The sequence below is a fragment of the Eumetopias jubatus genome, unplaced genomic scaffold (genome assembly GCF_037043125.1).
Source record: "Eumetopias jubatus isolate StellerSeaLion01/CBP00866 unplaced genomic scaffold, mEumJub1_p1.0 scaffold_10, whole genome shotgun sequence".
Taxonomy (NCBI): Eukaryota; Metazoa; Chordata; class Mammalia; order Carnivora; family Otariidae; genus Eumetopias; species Eumetopias jubatus.
Window position 1 is genome coordinate 51027213 of NW_028274816.1, and position 6782 is coordinate 51033994.

Here is a 6782-nt window from a genome sequence, read left to right on the forward strand (position 1 = left end):
TTTTACAAATGAGTTCTACCAGACTTTGAAGTATCACGTAATTCCTACCTTGTACAAACTGTTCCAGAAAATAGAGAAACGGTGGCAGCCCGACTCATTTTCGGAGGCTGGTACGCCCATGGTTCCACAGCCAGCTAAGGACGGTGAAGAACAGGGTGGCACAGAGCCACCTCACTCCCAGCCCGAGTGCCTCGCCTCCCTGGCCCCCCCCCGGGGGGGGGGGGCTCCAGGACGTGCCGCTGTGGGTGAAGGACCCCTCTGGGACAGGAGGTCCCTTGCCAGGTCATTACATGGTGGAGGAGCCAACATTCGGCCCCATGGTGACTGCCGTGATTGTCACCTTCTGCCACCAAAACTGTTTATTTTGGGTGGCCTTGAGAGCGTTTCCGGAGGCCCCGTGCCGCCTCCTGCTGCCCCTGCCCATCTGGAAGGGGTTCCCAGGGCATCCGTGAAACCCCTCCAGTTGTTTCAAACAGGAGATTGAATACAGGGGGTTGGTCCCAAAAGTATCGGGAAGGCTGGGGCAGCCAACAGGGCTAGAGGCACAAAAGGGCTCAGAGGCACCACCAAGTTCCCGGAAGTCGGCCCGTGCCTCTGCGGCAGCGGGAGCAGAAACGTTCTTCCAGCTTCCCACCCACCCCCGCTCCAGGGCCTCCTCCAGGCAGGGCCCCACTGGTCCCAGCCGGTGAGGGAGTCCGTGCCGGGCATCGGCGGGACAAGGGAGCACTCAGAAGGGCAAGTGTGGCGTAGCAAGAGCAGACACCTGCCCCAGCGGCGATGTGGCCCTGGGGACTGGCTTTGTCCAGACGGTACGGACCAGACGAGACGTGGTCCCACACAAAAGTAGCGAGTGTTGCCTCAGCGGCAGCAGGGAACGCTATGCTCTAAACTGCGAAGGCCCAGGAGGGCATGTATTAGCCCGCAGGTCAGACGAGTGTTTACAGACACCAAAAATGAGTTGAGTGAAACAAGTCAGACCAGTGGTTTTTTCCAAGTGTGGTTCCCGGACCAGCAGTATCCCTGGAAACTTGCTGGAAATGCAGATTCCCAGCCACACCCCAGGCTAAATAGGTGGTACAAAGGAGGACCGAAAGAGGCCGGCACGGCCCTTTAAGGACAAGACCCAGAGGTTGTGCCATTGCCTCATTGGCCAGAGCTGCATCACGTGGCTGCACCCGGCAGCAAGGGAGGTTGGGAAACGTAGTCTTTATTCTGGGTGTCTGTGTGTCTGTTACTGTAGAATTGTGATTCTCCACCTCTGCTAGACTCTCCACCTTCACTAGACTCCCCGGGCTTCTCCGGAGAACCCAGAGGCAGACCCAAGTGTACTCAGGTTGAGCTTAATATATAAGGATGGCCCCACAAAACAATGACGGAAAAATAGATTGTTTACTAATAGTGTTGGGGGAAATTGGTTCATTTTTCTGGAGAAAAAGAAAACGGGATCCCTACCTAACACCACAACAAAAGAACCCTAGATCTGTGCTTCCCGGGACAGTAGCCACCGATCACACGTGGCTATTTAATTTTAAATTAACGAGATAAAATGAAGCATTTCAGTCCCTTCGTGGCCCTAGTCACATTTCACATCCTCCACTGTCACTTTTAACCAGCAGCTACTAACCAGACGGCTTAGATAGGAGACCTTAACATTATCTGAGTTCCCCTGGACAAGGTTTCTCTGATGGATTAAGCATCCTCTGACAGACAAACTATAAAGGCGACAGAGGAAAATACTTGATGACCAGCAGTAGAGAAGGGCTTCTTAAAACTCCAGTGGAACAAATTGTCAAAAAAAAAAAAAAAATTAACTATGTTAAAATGTAAAGTTTTGTTCAAGGAAAGACATCATGGGCAAATGTAATAGGCTTCAGAAAGGGAAAAAATATTTGCAGAGTCTAACACGGATCACGTTTTGTTTGTTTTGCTTTGTTTTAACAAGAAAAAGAGCAACACAAATAGAAAAATGGGCAGAGGGTATAAACAGGCAACTTACAGAAGAAAAAAACCCAAAAGACCAACCAGGGTGTGCACAAGGTCTCAAACTCATTGGTAATTGGAGGAAGGCACATTTCAACAAGCTGTCCTTCTACCACGAGTCTGGTAAAAATTTGAGTCTGGTTTAGTCCAATGAGGTATCACACATACACATCTCACAATAATTCCGCTCCCGGGTGCCTTCCCAAGGAAATCATGGGACCCTGTGGGCGCCCGCACGAGGATGTTCACTGCAGCGGTGTTTATGGGGTGGGAGCTGGAGGTGGGCTGGGTGTCCACTCTAGGGCAGCGAATGGGAGGCCCAGGGACCACACGCCAAGGACTCCCATGCAGTCCTCAGGAGCCAGGGACCAAGTGTGCCCACGGGAAGGGAGAGCCAGACCAGTGATGGAGAAAGTAAAACCAAGATCTATGAGACCAGGCCACGTGTGTCGATTACAAATTAGGGACATAAAACAGAAATACCCGTTTTTCAAGATTAAAAAAAGGAGACTCATTTACATAATAGAACGGCTCCTGGTGGGGAAGAAGGAGGAGAGAAAGGGAATAAAGAGGAAGAATAAATGAACATGAGAGGGGTTTGGGAGGAATAAAGGCCTTGAAGGTCATGCTGAAGGTCTGTCGTACAAACAAAGGGCAACCCTCTTCCGTGTGCATTAGGGCCTGGTCACAGGTATTTGAATGAAAATTATCCAGGTGATTCTAACGTGCAGCCAGAATTGAGAACAGGAGCATGGCTGAGGGGGCCGCCCCACACTTTGTCACTGCGTCACTGCTGGACTCAAACCTCCTGCCCACCTCCTGCCAATGCCCCAGAACTTAGAAAGAGGGGCCCAGGAGAGCATCTCATGCCTTCCCCCATTTCAGAGATGCAGAAACAGGTCCACGGAGGGGAAGGACCTGCCCAGGGTCCCATGGCCTGGGAGGACCAGGCCTAAAGTCTCAGGTCCCCCGGTAGTGTCTGTGGCGGGCCTTGAGCTGGGCCGCCGGGCTGCAACATTGAACAGGACAGACACGGTCCAAGGAGGCCCAGACCCCAATGTCCCAGGGCCAGGCGGGTAAACATCGGGGAGCAGGAAAGTGGTGCCCCATGTGCCCCTCTGAAGCGCAGTCACTTCTCAGGTCACTGCGGCCTTGTGGGAATTTGGCCCCATGATGCCAAATGTCCAGATTTTTCTTTTTTGTTGTTTTCTTCGTAAGAAATACCTATTTTCATACGACAGCTCTTGAATCTGAAAGATAGGCAACCAACTCAGCACGCTGAACAATATCACGTGGGCCCGAATAGCTAACCAACCTGAGGTCACACAGCCAGAAGGTGGAAGAGGCGGGATTTGAACCCAAGCACACGGGGCCCACGAGTCTCTGCACATCCCCACCAGGCCACAGCCTCCAGGACTGGGCAGGCCTCCCTTGCTAAGGCACCTGCGGGGCCATAGGACCCAATAGGAAAGTGTCAACTTGACCAGGGCCAGGCCCCAGAAAGGAAGCTCAGAGGAGAGACAGTTGTTCAAGAAGACTCAGGACTGAGAGGTGTTGGGGCCGGGAATGATTTGGGACAGCACACGGGGTCCTGGCCTGTGGTTTGGGGAGGTGGGGACAGCTCACGGCCTTTCCCCGAGAAGACCAGAAGCATCTACAGAAGTCTGGGGCCCCGCTGGGTTAAACAAAGGTAAACTCTCTCCCTTTCTTCCTCCCTCCCTCTCTTCCCTGTTCCTTTATCTCTGAATTTCTCTCTCTCCCTTATTCTATCGCTTCATCACACTTAGTACTTAAGCCGGTAACCCAAACCCATGGTGCAAAATGCAAAAGATTCCAAAGGGGGTAAGTTGCAAAATCAACCTCCCTTCCTCCCTCCCCCAGAGGCAGCCCCTGGTAGAAGTTTCTGGCTTCTCCTTCCAGAAATGTATGCACGGGCCAGGAAAGACCTACATGCATATGCAGATTGTGTCCCACTTTGCACAAATGTTCGCATAATGTCCACATCCTTCTACATCGTGCTTTTTCCTTCCTAACGCCGTGTCTTGCTGGTGGTTCCTTGCTGGTAGGCCAACAGCCACCTCACTCCTGTTGGTGGCTAGAGTATTCTTCCACGGAGCCTGTGAGCCAGGACTTATGGAAACAGTCCCGGTCGATGGACCGCCGGGAAACGCGCAGCTGTTCGCTGTTTTGAACAATGCCACAGTAGAGATCTTGCCTATATTTTATATTTGGCACATGGGCACATTTATCTTGTGTACATACGCCTTGCCTCCTCCCCCACCTGCCACTGGACTCCATCCTGCCCTCTGCCCTAGGTAATGCCCTCTCGGTATCTCTAACCTTCTAGATCCTTCTCCACCTCCGGTCAACCTTGTCCCAGTCTCTGTCTTTCTCTTTCTTTGCTTTCCTCCCCACCATCCTCCCCTCCGCTTCCTCTTTTCCTTTAAGGCTCTCCCATGTCCCTCCTTCTTACCCTACCTCATCCCTGCCTCTCTGTCGCCCCCTGTAGGATGAAGCTGGCTCACCGCTTCCTCCACCGGCCCGTCGGGGTTTATATTTGGGGAAGGCAGCACCCAGCCCGGCTTATCTTTCTCCCATCCCCTACCCCCCTCCTGACCTGGCTGGGCTTCCTCACCCCTGCAGCCCCAGTGGAAAACCTACTATCTGTTTCCCAAAGCCCCCAGGTGCCTGCCCTCCAGAACCCCACCATTCTTTTTCTACCAGTAAGATTGGGTGGTGGGGGTGATACTGGTTTTTCAGTGGAAGCCGTGGGAGCTACACTCGGGCAGCCTGGACGTGCTTTTTCGACCGGACAGAGGCTCCCCTCCTGCCTGAGGTCGGCCTTCTTGTCCTCCCTGCGCGGCAAACAGAGCAACCAGTCTTTGTCAGATCTGAGCTGGGGACAGACCAACAAACAAAAAAACCCCCCAGACCCGCCCAAAGCCCTGCCCTGGCAATGCTGACATTCTCACGGGGTGACACAGTTCATGACCAAGTGAACAGATCCACATACTCATAGGTATTTATAAATCATACTGAGCTCAAGACAAAAAGAACGGGGTGTGACAGTAGGGAATAGCAAGCGGGGGGGGGGGGTGGGAAATTGCCCTTGGCTGGGGACTTATACTTATGTGTAGCCAACAATCACAAGCCTGTATTGTTGGGTAGAATAAAGCCAGAAGGGTGTGTGTTATGAAGAGGTGACATTTGAATGGAGATGAAGGCAGCCACGCAAGCATGGAGTGGAAGGCGGGGTAGGCAGCAGGGGCAGCATGTGCAAAGGCCCTGAGATACAAAGGAAGTTGGAAGATCAAGGACCAGCAAAAACACGGGACACCACGAATGAGGGGAGAGTGTGGGCCACTGCGGGTAGCCCTGTGGGGAGGAGTTAGCCCCAGCTTACATATGGGAAACTAAGGCTTGGAGAAGGAAAGCCCTTCACCCAAGGACACAGGGGGACAGGGTGGGGACTGTTGAGCTCGGGCAGCCTAACTTACGCTCTGAACCACCAGGACAGTGGTTCTCAGTGTGGGATCCCAGACCAGCATCACCTCTCGGCCCACCCCAGAACTACTGAATCAGGAACTTGGGGTGGGAACACGGTCTGGAGCTCAGCAGTCTGCGACTAACAAGCCTTCTAGAGGATTCTGACACAAAGTCAAATTTGAGAACCACTGAGCCAGGCTCTCCCACCTCCCCAAATGTTGTTCCTGTCCTCTGAGGGATCCCTGTCTGCCGTGGGTTGAATGGTGGTCCCCCAAAAGATATGCCCACAACCTAATCCCCAGAACCTGTGAGTGCGACCTTACTTGGAAGGGTTTTAAGGAAAGCAGAGCCATGGCCAGATGGCTGATAAGAGGAATCATCCCAGGAGTCAGATACTAGTATGAGGAACCTGGACCCCAACCTGAGCCATCCTGCCCAGGGATGCAGATCTGGGGGCCAGGCTGCCAGGATTCAAATCTCAGTTCTGCCACTTCCGGGCTGTGTAACCTTGGGCAAGTCACTTTACCTCTCTGTGCCCCAGTTCCCTCACACTAAAGTGGGCTTAATAATAACAATACCTACCATAGTGAGTGCGTTCGATTAATGCATATGGAGCGCAGGCGCCCAGCTGGCTCAGTCAAGGGAGCAGGCGACTCTTGGTCCCAGGGTTGTGAGTTCAAGCCCCACGTTGGGGGTAGAGATTACTTAAAAATATAACCTTAAAAAATAAAATACATGGAATGCATAGAGCAGTGCTTGGCTCAGAGTGAGCGCTTCACAATTGCTATTATTATTGTTACTATTAGAGCTCATTCATTTCTTCACCTGGCGACACGGTGATGCCTCCCAGATCTGTGTCTGCGCTGTGACCTCTCTCTGAACTCCCACCGCATACATCCAGTCACCTCCTGGCACTGTCCCTTTGGATGTCCTGCGCTTAACACATCCTCGATGGAATGCCCCATTTCCTGTCCCCCCCCCAATGTGTTCTGCCCTCCGTCTTCCCCTCTCGCGTAACAGGGCCACCTTCTGTCCACTCCTCAAGGCCAGTCACGAGGAGATCCTGGATCTGCGCTCTGCCAGGCACTCCATGACCCCACCCTGGTCCTGTCCACCCTCCTCTCCCTCCTTGCTGTTCGCCGGACCCCTCTCAGCCAGAGATCAGTTATGTTTCCTCCTTTCCCACCTTCCCTGAGATGTCACTTAGAATGCATTACACCTACCTGCCTACAAGATAAACCTATTCACTGCCCCATTTCTCACTGATCTCGTCGCCCCTACATTCCCTCTGCTCCGGCCTCCCTGCTGCTCCCCAA